At 44.4% G+C, this 20,542-nt stretch overlaps 1 protein-coding gene across 1 annotated transcript in view; it reads right to left on the bottom strand.

Annotated features, from left to right (window-relative positions):
- Nucleotides 1–18,150, bottom strand: part of LOC108100386 (glucose transporter type 1) — a 77,236-nt gene extending 59,086 nt beyond the window's left edge. Inside the window, exon 1 of the mRNA XM_017204241.2 lies at nt 16,736–18,150. The gene's annotated coding sequence lies outside the window, so the exon portion shown is untranslated. The remainder of the gene's footprint in view (nt 1–16,735) is intronic.
- Between the last annotated feature and the right edge of the window lie 2,392 nt (nt 18,151–20,542).

Here is a 20,542-nt window from a genome sequence, read left to right as displayed (position 1 = left end):
GGCCAAGAGTAGGGGGGGAAGGGGGCGTGGCAAGAGGGCCGTGGCGGCAGCACTTGCAATTGGCACTTGGCAGCACTCGCTTTGCTGCTCGACTGACTTTTTGGCCGTTAAAACCGGTCGAGTGCCATAAGCTGCTATTAATTTGAATTATACGTCCATAATTTGCCCGCTGCCAATTCGAACGGCAACTGTCAATGCAATTTATAGTATGTATGTTGTATAGTATGTGTGCCCCGTTGCCGCGGATCCCCGCATCAGCGGATCCCTTGTGGCACAATAAAGGCTTGCCCCACAAAATTGACAGCTCAGAGTTAAGCGCATTATCGGCGGGCAGATGGCTGAAAACCGACTCGTTCCCCATAAAGATCGGCCTAAATGCTCCCCACTGGCCGCCTCATCCAATTTAGTCCGCGCGGGCCATGCAAAATACTTTGATCGCCTTAGCCGGCACGAAACGGGGCAAAATCAAATGATTTCCGTGCTGGCCGACAACAGGAGCAGCCGAAACGAGGCCAAGACATGGCAGCGGAAGTGTTTTCCCCGATTCCACAGAAGAAGGAAGGCCAAGCAGGAAAATACTGTGCAATTTACCTTTCAACCATTAAACGTCCGTGGCAAGAGCACAAAGCGAAATCAAAGTGGCATGAAAGCGCACCGACGACCAGAGGCGGGGGGTCAAAGGGCGTTCAAAAGGGGGTTAGAAAGGGGTGGGGAGGGGCATTACTGGAGGGAACATGAAAACGATAGCTTAACCCCTTTGCAACATGCGGCTAATACTATTAGCAAACGGGTGAATTGGGCGACGGAGGCGACGGAGGCGACACAAAGGACGAAATTGCAAAAAAATATTATTGTATGTGGGACTTGGTTACGGATTTGACCATCAAAGGTGCCAAGGGACACTAGGAAAATGTCATTGAGTGGCTGGAAAACATGCACTTAAAGAAAAGATTGAATCGAAAAAAAGAACTTGAAAAAGATTTTGTGCAAATGCAAAGGGTACCTATTACATATGAATGACTTTGAAATATTTTTATTAATATTATGTTCTATTTATTAATTATTTATTAATAAGCTAAAAATTTATATCGCAATATTTACAAACTCTTTCCTGAGTGAATTGAAGAGAGTGTGTGCCTAAAGTTCTTTGAGGCGTCCAAATGCGAGCTGTCAAAAACAGCACTTCAGGTTGTGATGAAGGGCAAGCTCCGCTCGATTTTCCTGGAGCAGCGTTAATTTGCCTATCCTGCTAGAGTTTCAGTAACCCTCTGCTATTTCCCTGCAATTTCCGACTCTATTCACCTTTCAGTCAGCCATCGAATCGATGCTTTGCTTATTAGCGCAAATTGATTTCTCCTGTCGGCAGCTGCGCTTATTTATTTTGCATTAGCACTTTTAATTAAACTGTCCCTCCTCGGGCGCCACTTGAAAGAACCGCCGAGTACTTTGCCACCTTGCCAGCAGCCACCTTGCAACTTGGCACCTGCTACCGCTTTTCCGGCTTTTCCCGCTGCTCCCGTTGCAATCATTGTAATTAAATCAATGAATGATTCATGTGAGTGCTGCATTAATGCAAAATCCGTGTACTTAGTGCGAATGGGAAAATAGAGTAGGGCCGCGGGGCCAGGACACCGTTCACTGGAAGCCAGAAGGACACGCAGTCGGCTAAATCAGCTGCGACCGGATGCCTCGTGCTAATTTCAGTGCCAATTAATTTGATGGCAAACACTTGGAACCAGCCAGTCAGCCAACCAGCCAGCCAGCCAGCTCTGCAGTCCGTGTCCGTGTCCTGCGAAATGCACTCAGCAGCCAGTTAGCCAGCCGGGGAGTCCTCGCCGGGGCGATTTTCATTTCGTAAAAAAGCTTTGGCAGGACAAGGGAGTCCTCGCCAACGTGTTGATAATCGCGGCGCCTTCGGGCCTCGCGACCAAAATGAAAATAAATTCGCCGTGTTTATTGCATTTGCATTGGGTAATTGCCTATACAATTTAACACGAAATTAAAAGCGGTGGCGCTGGCATTTTATTTAACACTTAAAAGGCCGTTTAAACCGGGAGTGTCACTCGGACACCGGGATAAAGGATAAAAGGTATGATCACGGGCTCAAATCGAGTTGATGTGGTAGATGTTGTTAAATCAGTTGATAAATGTGCCATTTAAAAAGGTGAAGTCTGATATGTAAGCAAGGGAAAATTTAAAGGTTTATTTAATTATTTGTTGTTGGATTGATAAATGTATAAATTCCTTCTCACAAAATTCTTTAACAAGGAATTCAAAAAAGTGTAACGTAATTAAGCCTTTTAACATGCGCAGAAATATGCATTCCTCGTTCGTTATTTCGCAAGGGACATTTTATATATTTATTTACATGCATGCCCTGCATTTCTCTACTGGAATTGAAAAATAAATAACAAAGCTGAAAGATTTCGCTTCATTCACTTAGCAGATGCATCTCCATAAATTGCAGCCCCCTTGGACTTTTTACTTGACTCATATCTCGGTGAGACATTAGTTGCAAAACTTTCGTTTCTATGCAATTTCTGTGCGACATTTCTCTAATCCTCACCTTGCATTTCAAAACAATTCTCGTGCGTGGCGCTGCCTTTCCCCCTACCTCCCTCCCTCCCCCCTTCCGTCCTTCATCTCCGCCCCCTCCGCATCAAGATGTATCTCGTCCTTTCTCCGTTTCTCCATCTTTTCCCTGAGCGCTGTCAGAGTTGCTCCCAGGTTGTCAGTCAAGTGGCATCGTCGTCGTCGTCTGCTCGTTAGCACACACCTCATGGGTCTGGGCCACCGCAAGGATTTCAGATCCACCCACCGCCCACCATCCACCACCCAGAGCCACCCACTCACCCAGCCACCCTCTTTGGGATCCCTGCCCCTCGGTCCGCTCTTCATCAGTCTGCAGCTGTCTGTCATTTCTATAACTACTTTTGCTACTTCTAGTTAACCGCGTCTTCTTCTCACACACTTGCACATACATCAGCTGCCAGCACGGCAAAAAATTATTTAAAAGATTAAAAGATCTTTAAATATAGAGGTTCTTAATGATTTTCAATTATTTGCATATCAATGTATTTCGAGAAGCCTGAAAGTATACAACAAAGTATTCAAAGAAACAATTTTTATCCTCCTGAAAGGACCAAATAATTTAGTAATATATAACATTTTATTTTTGTGTATTTTATTTTATACTTTTTTAATAAAAGAGTTTAAGATATTAATTATATTAAGATAATTATAAATTATCATATTTAGGTAACTTTTGTTTGTTTTAGTTTGTAATGGATTTACTTAAAATGCAATGATTTATAAGGAAGAAATTTATTTAAATTACTGATACTTTTTCGCAGTGCACGTCTTGCACTCTCTTTGCGCCTCCCCCCACTTGACACCCCCTCCCCCTCACAATCCGCCTCCCCCTCCCCACTTTTCCACGCACCGACTACACTCTTGCACAATTACATACAATTTTGAGTGCGTTCGTGCCTGGCTCCTTTTGCCAGCTGTCTAACTGTTGTTGTATTCATAACTACTTTATGCCACGCCCCCTCCCTCGCCCTTCCACCCACACACACACACACACCCAACGAAAAGAAGAAGAAGCAGCTTAGGGTGGAGGGATGCTGGGCTGCCTTTATTAAAGTTTTATCGCATTATAAATTTTTCCCACCCCACCACTCCTGCTGCCACTTTGCCTGGGAAAACATTTTTCGTGAGCCAAAAACGCAGTTACCAAAAACAGGCGGCAGGGGGGCGGGGGCCGTTGAGAAAAGGGGGCGGGGCAGAGACAATGATGTCGTTTCATGTACACCTGTTTCGAGTCGTTTTTATTGTTGCTCCTGCTGCATATTTGAATACACTTTTGCGTTTGGTCGCTTAACTTTAAATCCCTTTCGTTGAAAGTTTGCCAGTTGGACATGCTAATGACAGTTTTGTCAATAAGTTTCCAGCCAGGACCCATTCGTATCCCTCTGCTTTAGACCTCCAGACCTACACACACATATACATGGGTTCACTTAAAATGCAGCCTAATGCAGCAAAAGTTTATATTGTTTTACCCAAAAAACAAAAAAATAAAATGGGGAGCAGACTGAGGGGAAAATAAAAAGTCTTGCACATATGAATATAATATTTGTCTGAAAGGGCTTTTGGCTTTGTGAAGTTTGCAATTCATAAAATATGAAGAGCACAGCGGGGAAAATTCTGTTTGTATGCCGGCAGCATTCATTAAATTTAGTTTTCAGATCTCTCGGCGCCCCCCGAAAACTTTTCGCTTTTGCCTCGTATTTAAGTAGCAAATTTTTGTGCTTTTTCAAATATTTGTGCAACGCTTCAGCCCAGTCTGTCAATCGGGCAGTTTGTCAGTTTGTCAGTTGGCCGGCTTGCCGGTTTGCCAGTCACTCATTCGGCCATTCGGACATTCGGCCATTCGGACATTCGGCCATTCAGGTGCTCTCGGCCCTCCGATAAGGACGAAACGAACTTGTTAGTTGGCAGCTATCTTGCTGACCACCACCGAACCAACGAGCCCCCGAGCCCCGCCCACTCTACAACAATTTCAATTTCAAGAGCACTCACCAAACAATTTCACAAAAATTTCTCCGCCTGTCAGAGATACGCAAAAAATGGCAGGAAAAGCTTGTCATACACAGCGAGAAACAGAGATCGCTATCAGATTGAAGACCACTGTCCAAATTGAGAAGCAGATTGACAGGTGTTTCTTGGAATATAACATGTGATCAGTTAGGAAATAAATTAAAGGCTACAGTTTAAGCAAAAATAACAAATTTAATAGTTTATTGAACTTATTTTAAAACATTATCAAATCAAATTATGTTTGAACAAGGTTATATTTCAAATGAAAAATGTAATCAACATTTTAGAATTAGCTTCCACTCAATAAATTAAATCGAACTATTCACCTGAAAACCTGTTTGATAATCCATCACATTTATAATTATTTTCGGTGTGTGCAATTTGAATTTCCCATTTTTCGTTCATTTTTATACAAAGTAGATTTATGGCCCACTCCTCACCGCCCCTCTTCAGCGGTCTTTTTCGTGTACAGAGCACAAAAAGCGCAACATTTATGCAATTAAAGCCAAATTAGCAATGAATGCAAGTCGAGTGCTTTGGCTCTACAAAAGTTGCCATCAAACTTTTGGCCTTTTGTAAAGTTTTCGCCTTTCAGCCAAGGGGGAGCCTTTTTTCAGCCGGCTGCTGTTTTGTGCATAGTTTTGCAGCTCCAGCTTCCAATTAATTTAATGCCAGGCCGTCTAATGAGCGTTTAAGCTTCGGCTTCAGCGCCCCATTAAGCGGGCCAAACTTCTGGGCACGAGTGAAAGTCGTGTCACACAGATTGAGGATTCCAAGGATTCAGGGGAGGCGGGAAGGCGTGACTCTGAACGCAGGACAATGGCTCACCTGGCCCAACCGACAATGCAGTCCGGCTAATAAGCTGGTAGGACCCTTGACTACCACTTGGCCTCCTCTGGCAACATAATCAGCTGCTGCGATTAAAGCACTTGTCCCATTGTTTGTTATTACAATATTAGCCCAGCTTTTGTTGCCGCATAAGCGTCTTACCCACCCGACTACCCACCCATTGTTTGCCCGGACTTCAAAGGGGCTCTTTGTGCCGCAGCTAAGGCACTAAGGCACTCTTAGATCCATCTCCGATCCGGCATCCGGATCGTTCATCAATAATCACATGCCAGAGGGCTCAAAGTGAGGCCACAAAAATGTTGCGCTCACCCGCGATTCCTCCCGCCGCTTTGCGAAACTAATTTATGCCAGACTAATGACACTTTACAAACGGGCCAAAAGCGACGGGGGTGGCCAAAAGCGAGGGCCAAAAGGGGGCAGGGGGTGGGGAAATTGGCAAGGCAAAAGTTTTCGGTTCAGTTTTGGAGCTGGGCTGTCAGGCCGCGGAATGTGGAACTCGAGCGGGAAATGATAAATACGCTTAGACCTAATTAACTGGCGACTTTAATTAATTTTTAATGAAAAAGTTAATGAGCCGCGAACATATTAAAGCAACTAACTCAACCTGCGAAAGGGTTTCACTGATGGCCAAACAAACTTGGCTCAAATTTAGTAAGCTCTTTAAATGCAGCTTAAATAATGCAGTAGAGTATTTCACTCCCTCGCCATTTTGATGGCGGCTTACAGTTTCATAAACTCAACTCTTTATTTGCTTTTTATAAACTTAAGCCGTTTAAATATTTTCCGTTGGCTCTTTTTCTGCTCGGTTTCGAAATACATCCAATTACGAGCAAACATCCAACTAACGAATACCTTTTATTTCGCCATGAGTGCCGCGAGTGCGAAGGATATGCAATATGAAATTTTGACAAAGGATATTTCAGCTCGAAGACTTTTCATCTTTCCGCTCGGCTAAGCTAAACAATCTCCGCTTTATTACACATACATCGCAGCGCGTCTGACATTCAATCAGGGTGAGTCCTGATCCCGTTTTCCCTACAATCCCGTCGCTCTTCCGCCGCCCTACCGCCCCTGCCACGCCCACGCAGCGACAGGGGCTTTAATTGGATTTTCGTTACTGCGGCCGCAGAACAAAAAGGAGGAATGGCTGTAAAAAAAATCGGAGGGAAAACTCGAATGAAAGAACCCGCGAAAGGAGAATTGCAATTTTCGACAGGCGTCTGTCGCTTTGGTTTCGATTCGCATTTTGCTTCCCCCCACCTTTTTTGTATTTTTCCCCCCTGATTTTTTTTTTTTTCGTTTTTGGAGGCTCTATATCCAGCCATCCCCAGCAGAACTGACTCCATATCTCCGTCCATTTTGGCGCTGAGCTTTCGCCGCTGTTATTCCTCGGTAACAAAGTTTACATTTCACACATTCATCACTTCTGGCAGCTGCAACTAATAGTGTGCAATGCTGGCTCAAATGGGCGGCCCCATTTAAGAAGCCGAAAAGGGGGCGGGGGGCGATATACTATATGGTATGGCTATATGGCAAAGCCGGCCCGCTTTTATTGCACTTTTTGCCATCGGACCTTGCCAAGTCGGGGACCCGGGCACTTGCCAAAAACGGATTAGTGTCTTACCAATCAATGTTCGCACTTAAAGCCTTAACGGGGATTCTCTCTCGGTGAGCCCTTTCCCCAGGCGCTTTTAAAATAAAACGGATCTGGCTGAAAGGAGTGAGCCCGCTGATTTATGGAGTATGTTTTTAAGTGGTTTTCCCGAAAGCCTGTTGTTATTATGCGGCCAATACAGTTCGGAATATCCCATGATTGGCATTGTTTGTATGAAAGTAATCCCTTTAATTATTAAGTATGCAAGGCAAACTGATGGTTTAATTGGTACTATATAAATATAAATTTAAATATGCAAGGTTTCGAATATTTAACCCTTTAGTATTTGTTTGACCTAATCAAATTCCAGTCAGTGCAGCAGCCGAAGGGCAAGTAATTTATAAGTCTCAAAGTCGACTTTTGTTTTATCACCCAGCAGATTGTTTGGTATATTTGCCCTGCCATAAATGCCAGCCCCTGACACCGCCGCTTTGCCACCGGAACACACACTCCGTGATGAAGCTGTTGTCCCGGCACTTTGTTGCCCCACTCAAGCTGAAGGGTGGAGCCATCCTGTTCGTCCTCGTCCTCGTACTCGATTTCGTTCTCGATACGTGCCTTCAATCTCCTTCAATCGCCAGTCATTGATCATCGGAGCCGGCGAAGGCGACGGATACTGATTTATGGAGCAGGCATTAAGCTTGAATTTCTCATCGCCGCCTTGGGAGCAGGCTCATAACTCATAACTCATCTTAATTTTAATTTGCAAGTGATGGAGTGGCTGCCACTGCAGTCAACTCGTCCGCTCCCTGGAAAAGAGACCCCATCACCCCAGGACCTCATAGGACCTCCACAGGACCCTGATCTAAGCTGCAGCTTCATTATCTTAATCTACTCCTTTTTCGAAGAGCCGCAAAAGTTTGCCCGGCCCAAACAGAGGTTGGAAATTTGCGCCCAATTGCACTTTGGGTCCAGTTTAATCTGCGAAATTGCCAGCAATTTCCACAAATTGCTTACATTACGTAAATGAAGAGGCGAAATGCAGCCGTATCCATTGTCCTGCGATGCTGCTTCTACAACTACTGCTCATGATACTGCTCCTGTTCCTCTTGCTGCTCCTCCTGCTGCTTCCTTCGTCCTTTCTATCGCGGCCTGTCATCAAGGCGCTAGAATATTACGTATACGCAGCGCCGGCCCATGCAAAACTTATTGCCCTCGCCCTGCGAATCGGATGAGGGCACCATGGCATGGCATGGACACACTGGCAAATTGCAGTACAATTAATTTATGACACTCGAGCATGATAATGCCGCCACAGTCACGTTTTGTCTCGCTGGCAATGTGCGAAATTTTAATTAAAATAAAATATTAAATCAATGCCAAATTACTGTTTTACGGTTTTAGTTTCTGCGAGCCACAAAACCGGGTCCAGAGTGCCGGTTTGCCGTATTGCCGGAGTGCCCGAGTCCTGGGAATTGGGAACAGGGACACATAATTCATTTGGCACAGAAAGGGGCCGGCGACAAAGTCGCTTAATTACCAAACGCTGTCGCCGTCGACGTCGCATTAACCCATTAATTAAGGTGACGTCAAAGGCAGCCCAGCGCCAAAAGGCGATAAAGGCGGTAAATGCGAACTGAGAACTGCGAACTGCGAAAGGCGCAGGCCAAAGGAGGCAGCCACACACTGGAGCCTTCGAGCCGGAGAAAGCAGCAATGCGATGCCTTCTCCATTGCCACTGCCAGCCTCATATTTATGGGCTTTTTTCTCGGAGGCTGCAGCAGGAGACGCAGCATATGGGGCGCAGCAAGCGGTTCGATCGCTAAATCAACCAATTACACTTGGCCAGAAAAGTGCTTTCAAAAGTGCTGAAAAATGCATTTTCAGCTAACTGTACTTAAAGGATAAATCTGGTATTTCTAAAAATATTTATTAAAAGTAGTTCAGCAATTTAAATTGATAAAATAAATTATTAAGAAAATATATTATAACAGCGGAGAATAATATCATGATACAATTTTTACACAAATAAAGTTTTCCACAATTAAAATTAGTTTTTTAACCAAATTCCCTTTACTATATATGCTCTATGTTATATGCATTCTGTCTGTTATTTTGAACAATTATATATTTACAAAAAATAACCTCTATGTTTTGCAAGAACCCTATGGCGAATATTTGAATAGTAACCACTTATAAACCAAATTAAACCACATCTGCGCGCTGTTCCACTTCCCGTTCGCTGCATTATTAACTGCTTTGTTAGTTGGCTGCCATTAAGGCCAAAAATTGGATGTCAACGGACAAAGTTTTGTGACCACTTAATGGGCTCTGCTCCCCATTACCCGCAAACTTACCGCCGCCCCGCTACGGTTTTTGCCCGGCATCGATGAACAGTCAGCGTTCAATGCCAAATAATTCGAAATTAGTTTTAGCCTTGCGCTTTCAAAATTAAACCAACTAAAAAATCAATGCAGCGGGGGCGCTGCCTGAGCATTGGACAGTGGCAATCGCATTTTCGGTTCAGTTGAGTTGAGTTTGGTCTCGGGTTCGGAATCGGGTTTGGGTTCAGTTTCACCAGATGGCCATTTGGCCGGTTGGACGGTTGGCCAGTACGCCGTTTTGGCCGTTTTGGCCACTCGGTCGCTTTCTCATGGCGTTTGGCGTGTGTCAGGGCAAACTGGCAGTTCAATAATGAATAATAACGGGGCCGAGTTAAAAACTTCTGCCCCGCGTTCTCTGCAGCCCGCTGTGCTGTCACAACAGCAAACAACAGCGGCGAATGGCAAAAAACTTTGGCAATATATTTGCAACGCATTACGTGGCATGTCAAGCATTTTATCGCGCGTATTTTTCAATTTTCCACGAAAGTGGAGACGTGGGGGTGCGCGGCCATAGGGGGTCTGCCAATGACAACGGCAGAACGCAGGACGCTGAACGCAGGACTCGGGATGCAGGATGCAGGATGCAGGGGGTGCAGAATGGCGGGGGTGCAGCGAAGGAAGCTGGCGGAAGCAGGATGCTGGCAATATGCTTGCTGCGAAAATTAAAAAGGTACAAAAAGCAAAGCAGTATAAACAGTGGATAGTCGACGTGGCTTTCTGTGGCACCTCCGTCACCTCACGTTTACTCATGCCACCCATCCACCTTTCCACCCACAATTCTCAGGAATGCAGAGGAAATAAATCACACTGCAAGTTCATAATTGAATATGTACGTTTAAATCTTTTAATTGTTTCTGCAAAGGCATTCCATTAAAAAAAATCCCAAGAAACATAATAACAAATTATAAACTATCTTTGTATGGAAAATTTTTTATTGCCTTCATATCTTTCGTATAAATTTTAAGAATATTTTCTCCTGGTGTATCCCTTTTTTTAATGGCCACCGTGGCACCCTCGGTCATATATTTCTTGGTCGTCCGCAAAGATAAGAGGACACCGACTAAGTCAAGTGCTCCTCTATGACCGGCAATGCAATGCAACCTTGCCGAAATAAAAAAAACCAAATATGGAAAAAAATTCAGAACAGGAAGCGGGGGCATCGGCAAGGGGGATCGGGGATCGGGGATCGGGGGGCCAGAAACACCCATTGAAACACACATTTCCGATGGACGCCTCATATCCGGTGGTGTGTGAGCGTTGAGCACAAACAGGAAACACATTATAGCAGCTGGTAGACAGACTTATGTGTGGCACTGTTTGAGAAATTGTTACACACACTGGCTGCTGTCAGTGACACAGTTGTTGTTGTTGTTGTTGTCGCTTCTGTTGTTGCAAGGATTGTTGCTGTTCGGTGGTGTTGGCGTTGCTTGTTTTGCTTGCTCTCGCCTGTTGTTATTGCACCATTTTTTACATTTTGTACATTTTCGGGTAAATAAGTAAGCAGTGAGCAATGTGAGTTATGCCAAAAGAACCGCACCAACACAGACGGACAGATAAACGAGGCAACATCGCCACACATCGCCGTGTACGCTGTACACTGTACATGTGTGTGTGTGCATGTGCATGTGTGGATGTGTTGCATAATGGCCGCCAGGACTCATCTATCAAAATGCGCGACTGGCGAAGTGCAAAAAGTGCTGCATACTTTGCAGCGCAACGAGCTTGAGCCTGAAAAAGTGTTGTGTCCCTTCGAACAGGAGAAAAAAGAACACGGACGCCACCCCCAGTGGCACATAGAAACCTTTTGACAATTCGAGATGATGGCAGACAAAAACAGCGCCGGCCGCAAAAAAGTGTTGACTGCCCACTGAGGAATTGGTAATTCGCAGAGATAACAAGACCAGCAGGATTCGAACGGCAGTTAGACACATCAAACGGGGTCAACTCGGCTTAATTACTTTGAGGCCATTAGACGCCCAGCACTCAGAATTATTCGTTTTTAATACTCACAAATGGCTTAAAGTAATTTCATTCTAAGGTCAAAGGGAGTTGGTTCCTCATAACACATTTTAATAAAATAAACATTTTGTACAACAAATAATAAGATTATCCTTCGGCCAGTACGGGTATAATAAAATTTTAAGCAAGTTACTTTCCATTCGGCCCAATTCCAGCCCATAAATAATTTAGTTGAACTTATTGATTTTTCGGAAACGCCCCTGAATGGCTATCAATTTTGATAGCAAAATATTTACTGTTTACGGGTAAGCTGCTCGCAAACACAAAATACCCTTGCACTCCAAGCGTAGTGGGCATAAAAATTCAGCTTGAAGAATGCTAAATTTAGCAGAGGCAAGCAAAGAAAATGGCCCCCGGTAAATTGCTCATTTATTTGCAGCTGTCAATATCAATAACAAATGGTTGTTATGCCTCGAACAAACACACACATGAGAGGGGCAAAAAAAACCAAAAAAAAAAAAAAAAAAGAGAGGAAAAACCGACACACTCACACGGGTCGGCTTACTAATTTCGGGACCGGAAAATGGGCCACTATCAACATTTGCCTTTTCCGAGACTCTCACTCGCTGGTAACTTTAGCCGCACTTGACAGGAGCAGTAATAAAATAAATGAGCCGCTATTCTTTTAAATTGAGTTTAATAAACGTCACACTTCATCGACGAGAGCACTGGGGATCCCGAAGCAACCGAAGCAACCGAAACACAATCTGCAACCCAAAAACACGCTTGACTGACCTGTGCGAAAGGAGGCTGTGTCCACTGCCCAAATGAACTATGAAAATGGCCGGGACAACATGCATATTTTTTTCTATTTTCTATTTTCCCGCTCTGACACAAAGACCGCACACCCATACACACACTTATTTATTATTCCCCAAGCGTTTGACCAACAACTAACCCCAAAAAAAAAATGTCGAAAAATAACGGAGCTAGAGCAACTTTCGGGCCAAGTTGAGGACGAGCCGCATTCAAATGCCGTCTAATTTAGTTGCCTGCTGCATTGTGCGGTCCTTGCTCCAACCAATTGCCATATATCCATATCTATATCTGGCCAAAAAGTAGCCCGACTTTATGACCTCAGCGTTGTGCAACAGCATCGCGCGAATCGCTTACATGAGATTGTAATTACGATAAGCGAGTCGGCCAGGAGCTCGGAGATGTTTTTGCCCATAAACAGCCAAATGAGCCAAATAAATGTTATTTATAAAATCCAGGCGAATATGGAGGGAGCAGGAGCGGAACATACCTCGACTATATGGTACCCAGTATTTGCAAAATAATAAGAACGATTTAGTTTTTAATTAGTTTAAATTACTTAAAATTCAACACCACATAAATTATCTCCTGTATGATAAATGTTTGCATATGTTCTTTTATAATTTTTTATTTTATTTTACTTAGATCACCAACAATCTGAAATACCCTCTTCCTCGAAAATTACCAGTTAAACAAATTGCAAAGGGGCTAAAGAAGTGCTGAGCCCGCCAATCGTTGGACTTTTGTGTGCAAGCCAATTGCGATTTATGTTTATATTTATATTTATTTTTATATAAAATTCATGCGATATCAAATCATGCTCGCTCATATAGGTAACTAAATATGCCGCACACCCACACACCCGCACAGATGGCCACACAGACAGACACAAATACAGACAAACTCAGACGGCGACCATTCAGGCATTCGACTTTTGGTTTTGGCTTACAGCTTTTGTGCCACGGCGTTATGTAAACATTCAGGGCATCGGATCGCTTGCCAGCAATGAGCAGGCATGCCATGCATAGATATATATGTATTCATATATATATGTATATAAATAAAAAAGAACGGTGGGGGGGAGAGGGCGTGGCAGGTTGAGGGCGGGACAGGCGCCGTTTGCCGCGTTTAAGCGATTGAGATATATTTATTAAGCGCCCAGTCGCAGAGACTCGGTAAAGAAGGCTTGTTTATGGCCAAAAGCGATTCTGGCCAAGAAAAGGAGGTAGAAGGGGGTAAAAGAAGAAGAGAAGAAAAGGATGCGAGTAGCGAACGCACCTTGTGCAAAACACATAAATAATGAGACAATTTAAACGGATTCAAGAAGCAAACATGGAATATTTATTTATGGTCAAGAAGGTAAAGGTTACACTTGGGAAAAAAGCGTTTACGACAACAACTTCTACTTAAAACTGAGAAGCATAAAAAGAGTTATTTTTAAAAGATAAGTACTTAAATAATTTATTTAAATATGCATAAAAATACCCAAAAGATTTTGCTATACATAAAGGTATGTTGGTATATTAAATAGTCTCTTGAGTTTCTCGCCAATCCTGAATAGTATCTTGCCCATCCTGAACACCCATATTTGCCTTCACATTACCTCGCAGGAGTGGACACTTGGTCACTTGATTGGTGGCTAATTAAAACGGCAAATCAAAGGCCGCGGCCGAGCAAATGTTGACACAGTACAGTCACAATGGAGAGTCCTGCGAGTCCTGTGGCGGCCTGGATGTTTCGGGGCGGCACAAAGCGCCATTAATAGAGCGTGAATTTTAGCGCAAACACACACACACCATCCCCACACACACCCACACACACACGTACCGGAGGACTTTGTGTGTGCGCATTTATAGCCCGCAATGTTTTGCCAATCAAAACCCCAAAGTCATTTCATTATTGGCTTTGCGTAATCGACGTCAAAGCGTCCCGACCGAAAGTCAACAGCGGAGAAAAGGAGACCCAATCCGCGCCAGCAGAAGTGGCCCAGTGGGTCGAAAGTAAAATGTGGAGTGCGGAGCTTGGAGCTGGGAGCTGGGTGCTGGGAGCTTGGAGTGCCTGCAGCCTGTGGATGGAACGTGCATGCAGTCAAGCGAATTGAAGGCAAATATTTTTACTTTGACACGGCGAAAAGGGATCCGGAATCGGGGATTCGGGATTCGTGGGTCCGCGTCCCGATCTCCCGGCAACTCGACTTTATTGTCAAAAAGTGTAAATGACACAGTTCGTTAAACGCGACATCGAGACGCTAGATACAAAGATAGATAGATAGATAGATAGATACTCGTAGATGGATGCGGCAGATGGCAAAAGGGGGTTCCGTTTTTCGGTACGGATCCGTGGATTATGCACGCTGGGGCGTGGCCCCAAAATCCGAGGCCTAAAAGGATTGCAGGCAAACATTAATGGAGGCCATTCGTTGGGCCGCCAGCAGATTTTTGTCAAGAATGTATGACAAATATTTTATGCGCCCATCATAAAGGAACCGCAAAGGGGCACCAAAAGCGGATGACTGCAGCAAAGTGGTGGGGCGAAATTGGTGGTGGGACAGAAAGGACACGGATTCAGATGGCGAGTATCTCGCAGATAGCCAGATACAAATCGTAGACCCCAAAAGCATATAGAACCAAAAGAAGGCAAAAGGCAGAAGGTTGAGCAAAAGCAGGAGCAAGCATAAAGGCCACCGGCGAAGGCACTAAATTACAACAAAAAGGAGTCGTACACACGGAGAAATTTTACATAACAAATAATATTAAGAATAATTTATCAAATAGGTATATTTATTTATTTGCAGAAGCAAAGAGTTGAGAAAGTATTATTTAAAGTATTAAAAAAAACTTCTTGGGTAAACTTTAAGAACTATATTTGCATTAAAGTTTTGATTTCTTGCCGTGCAGAATAAGGCATTGAGGTTGCTGGGAAAGCCCGAAAAGGATACTGCGAAAAAGAAGAAAAAAATAAGGATGGCGAAGGATAGCGACGAGCGGCAGATAACAACAGAAGCGAAAGGCGAAAGGTGCAAATAATGCCAGGCCCCAAAAAGTATGCTACACATGTTGACATTGCCCGCGTGAGTGCGTGTGTGTGCGTAGCGTATTTGCGTGTGTGTGTGCTGCGAGTGGTTTATGTGTGTTGACGTGAGAATTTGCACGTCCTTTGTTATGCACGCGTGTAAATGTTTCGCCGGATTCTGATTCCATTTTCCAAACCGAAAGCAAGAATTGAAAAACTAAACAAACTTTGCCAGCGAGCAAATGTTTTATTTGTCTGCCGCACACAAACAAACAGCACACACACACACATGCGAAGATGTCAGGGAGATACCCACAAATGCACTGCGATTTCTGCTCCAAATTCGTTTCGATAGCAAAGGGTTTTCCCTTCGCTTTCTTCCCGACCTCCTCCCTTGTTTTGTGTGCACACAAACTTTGCGGCCTCCTTTAGTTGTTATAATATAACGAAAAAATATATATAAACAGGACTAAGCCAGCGAGTGTGTGTGTTTGTGTGTGTGTTTGAGGTCGAGTTGATTGCTTAAGTAAACGCACTCGGGGAAGGCAAAAACGCTTCTTGGCCAAGTTGATTCGACGAAGTTTGCTGGCTGGGAAATTGCTCGCTGGCTTTTCTTATTTCCCCGCCTTTTGGCCGGGTCAATTTCGGACGCCCAGTGATTTTTGCTTATTTTTATTAATAGACTTTTTGTGAAATGCCAAACAATATTTTCGGCCGACGGAAGTGTGCACTTCAAATTATGCTACATGCTCGGAAAACCCTTTTCCACGCTTCTGTGTGTGTGTGTGTGCTGGTCCAGCGGCTGTTTATAAAGGATAAGTTGCTGGCGAGGAGGCGAGGATTCAGCTCTCTGTATGCCTAATCCGCAAATGGATATTTTTACAGGGGAAAGGGAAAGGGGGAACGAAATGGTCGGGGAGTTCACAACTTTTTATTCCCGCTGATTGCTGATTGAAAACCGAACGGAGACCCAAATTCGGGTTCACTTTTGGTCCGGAGTGATGGTCCTGGGAAGTGAGTAATTAATTCTTGTGTTTGGCTTTCGGTGGGCGGGTGAAATGAGGTCTATATTTCTTTCTATATGGGGTCTCATCAAAAGAACCCGTTCTGCGGTGGCCTTACATTCTGATTAAGTGATTTAGGGTTCAAAAAATTGTTTTAAATTTGTTCTGATTAATGAGCTCCCAAAGTATTTATTTCATTGGGAAGTTAAATTGTACTTTTATTTAATCCTAAATAAAATTATATAAAATTTGTTTTAACATGCATTTTTTTAAATAAATAAAACCTCAATGATGGAGATACTTTGATAAATGAAAACTTCGGTTGGTTCATTTAGAAAGCAATCCATTATGATATCACCTCAAAAAACTTATTTCGTTATTTTTTTGACTTAAATCTTGAAAAGTCGGTTTGGCTGCACTCAAACTGCTGCAAAGCAGAAAAAGCCAGCTATTTTGCCAGCTTAGTTTTCCCCAAGCTTTCCCCAATCTTAATATAAACAGACAGTCGGTTGACTCACCTTTTTGCCAGGCAGCGGAGACTCCTTCTCGTTTTTTGCTCGCTCAATTCGGCAGCCAATTGGGCACACACATCAATCAAGTATTTCAACAAGTTTTTCTCTATTTTGTTTGGTCTCTGGCTTGGTTTAGTTTGGATTAGTTTCGTTTCGTTTAGTTTAGTTTAGTTTAGAGCGAACGAGGCACCGTGCTGCAGTTGGTGGCATAGTTATTGTTAAGGAATTTATTGATATTATTGCGGCTCACTCACGCGAACGCCCGGGGAATCTTAGCACTTTGCCAGCCAATTAATGGGTTAACTTTCGAGCTGAAATTAACACAATGGGTATGCAGGAATTCGCAGGCGAATAGGCCGAAGGAATGTTCGAGGCAGCACAAAGGACGCAAAGCGGGGCACAAAGGACGCACATGTGGCAAGTTTCTGTTTCTCTCTGGCATTTCGGCCATGTCTGAGTGAGCATTTAAGACCGAGAGACAGATAAATGTCAGAGGTTATGGTGTTAATGTCGCTTTTATTTAAAACGGATATCGGACGAAGAACAAAGGCGGGTCGAGTAATAAAAAATAAATTAAATGGAAAATGCACAGAGAGTCCTAGGGCGAAAGAGACGGCAAGATGGATGGATGGACGAAGGACGAAGGACGAAGGGCAGACGGACGGAGAGAAGGCGCGAATGTGTCACGGATTTCATTGCTCATTGAATACGCATTCATTTCACAAAGGAAAAAGGAGCACAGGACCTGCCAGCCATTCAGGCAGCCGCCTCAATCGAGTCACTCAGTCTGCGTACGTAAGCAGCGAAGGACATTCACACAGATACGCTAACGGACGCACACAGACGCACAGCCACACAGGACTCGGAGAGCCACACACAGACACAGACACAGACACAAAGACAGAGGCCCACACACACACCAATACAGAGGAGAGTAAGCCACAGAGCCCGCAGAGAAAATCAAAACTACGCACACACACAGACGAAATTTCTGACAAATTTCCATGTGTATGTGCGCATTTTGTTGTAATTTGCCATTTTGGCAATTGCAATCCTTCGCATTTTATTGAATTTTACAACCACACTGGCACACAAAGGAGCCAAACTCACACACACATACGCACACGGATGGAAGCAGGCCACACACTCGAACAATAACAACACTTTTTGTCATAATATTTTCATATTATCCAGCAAGTTTTGACTTTCATATTCCACACTGTTTTTAAGTTCTTTAGTTGTTCGGCAAAGGATCTGTGTTTTGTTGATGGTCGGCTTGGCTTGATTTAATTCATTTGAGATGAGTTTATTGTGTTTCTGAGCGAGGCGGAATTTTCATACGCGTTCGAGAGGAGTGTGCTTGAATCGCAGGAGTCGCTGCTGCTTGCGGAACCGCCCTAAAACAGTCGGGAGAAAAACTGAAAATGAAAATTGCTGAAAAATTCACCCAAGGCAAGCAGCAGTGGCAGCGGGAAAACCGAAAAGCTCGTCCGCGCTCCCCAAAAAGTACCAGTATTCTTCGGAGCGGCGGAAAGCTCAATCAATAAGTCGAGCTGCTCTCTCTCTCTCTCTCTCTCTCTCTCTTTCTGTGGCAGGACATCCCCCAGAAACACCCGCCCTGTCCACCACCCAACACCCACCACCCCCCGGGGGCCAAAGCACATGCTGAGTTTCGAGCGAACGCTTTTCTGTGTGGTTTTTCCTCGATTTCCCAGCGATTTAACAACTTGTTTTGGCTCTAACATCGCACTCACGTTGGCCGAAAGAAGACCGCAACCGTGGACCGAAAACCGCGACCGTAGACCGTTCACGGACGGAGAATCTGCGTGAGACTTTTCCTCCACTCTGCACTGGACTTTCAATTCTCGGCTCTTGGTTTTCCGGACTTGCGATCCACACGTCTGACTGCCAGCCTGGCCACAACATGAATGTCTGAATGTCAGGTGTGCGATGCTCCACGATGCGTTCCGGCTGAGAATCCGTCGCAGGACTCGTGCTCGTGCGAAGTCCTTCTCCACGTAGGCGTCTCTCCGACGGAGAGAATGTCCCGATAACCGTTATTGCGGTGGACAGTCGGCGCTGCCAACTTGGCGCAGGGTTGCCTTCGACAGCTGCCAGGACCACCGGAATCGCAGGGTTGCATGCGGAAGCTTTGCAAGCTTTCAAGGACTCATACGCAGTCGAAATTATTTTTTTGAATGTTTAATAACCATTTCAAATGCATAACAGTAAGCTGGGAAAAACACCTTACTCAGAAATACAATGTTAACAAAACAAATTAAGTTTATTTTGAATTCTTTTATAATTTAAATCTAAATTTAATAAAAATAGCTTTAAAAAGCTAGAGTATACAGCTATACAGCCCATAAAAACTTGGTCAAGCTAAAGATAAACCTTTAAACCTATCCGTTACTATAATAATCTACAATACGTTAGCCCGGATAACTTAAATTGCTACTGTGAAACATTTTCTCCCCTGCAAAGAAGCTTTTCCGTATCATCTGCAGGATCTTGAAACGCAACAGCTACATAATTATAATTTGCATTTCGAATAACCCCTTGGGCGGTCCATCGTTAGAGGGCTGCCAATGATGATGGTAATCAAATGGGCTTTCGAGTGGTCGGCCCTTCAGTGACAGGCCCTCAAAATTCACCAATCAGGCTCATCAATCTGTCAACTCCTCGGAGGAGTACTGCTAGAGCACATGGCTACTTTGGCGAGGACAAAGGACCTGCATAAGGCGGGCAGCCTCTCAAGGTGGAAATTAGCAGAGCAGCAGGACAAGCGGAAGGTTCTCGAAAGGTATTCAGATTCCGGGGCAGCTGCCTGCGACCCGCAGAAAGAGGAAACTTGTTGGACGTCCCTTGCCACCTTATGCGGGTCCCACTGTACAGGAATGCCCCGTGCCAAGGTGCAAACTGCAACTTGGCCCCGTATCGCCTTTCGAGATCATTTTATAACCACAGTTTTTTATTTGTTTGCTGTATTTTGATCACAGATGTTGCTGACTTACGGGCTGCTGCATCACTCCCTTAAAAACAACGCGAGGGTAGTTTGTGCGGCATGATTTTACACAATTTTCGAACCAAAGGGGGATGGGGGATGGGGGAGGGGTTGGGCTGCAGCAGGACATCTCCTTAAATGCTATATGGCTCTTTTGACGCTTTAAATTGATTCACACCGCGCACGCAACTGCCACCCCCGCATCCCCGCACCCTTCGATTCGATTTTCGTGCTGCTGCACCCTCGCATCCCAAAATATTCTGGCATATCCTGGTGTATCCTGGCATATCCTGTTCCCTCCGCTTTTTTCCGTGCTGTCATGCATTTGTATTTGATTAAACATTTTTTACGCGTTTCCGTTGAGGGCATCATTAGTTTGCCCCGTTTAGGGTTTCACTCTGGTCCAGAGAGTTTGGGTTCTACAAAAACACCCCCACACCCCAAAATTCCACCCCATCATCAAGTTTCCTTGCCCTTTTCCCAGTGCCTAGTTGCATCTGTCCGGTTCCGAGGTCCACTTCCGCTTTTCCGCCTCGCCAGTAAGTGTGTTTAGGTATTTGTTTTAGTCGGTCCCAGATCGATGGACCATGTCAATAGTCCTTAATGGCATTTCATTACCGAGCTGCAGCGTTATTTGGACGGGCATGATTATGAGGAATCACCCAAGAAACACTCATCGTTATTGTTTACCAGTGATATATGGCCACCTCGCCGCAATTATAAAACAATCATTGAGGGTTTGTTTTCCCTGACAACCCAAGAACAAGAAGTTTGCATTTTCAGTTCACTTTTTTATTCAAGACTTTTTA

This window comes from Drosophila ficusphila, unplaced genomic scaffold, assembly GCF_018152265.1.
Source record: "Drosophila ficusphila isolate 14025-0441.05 unplaced genomic scaffold, ASM1815226v1 contig_286, whole genome shotgun sequence".
NCBI lineage: Eukaryota > Metazoa > Arthropoda > Insecta > Diptera > Drosophilidae > Drosophila > Drosophila ficusphila.
Note: the sequence above shows the minus strand (reverse complement) of the source record. Positions and strands in the feature narration are given on the sequence as shown.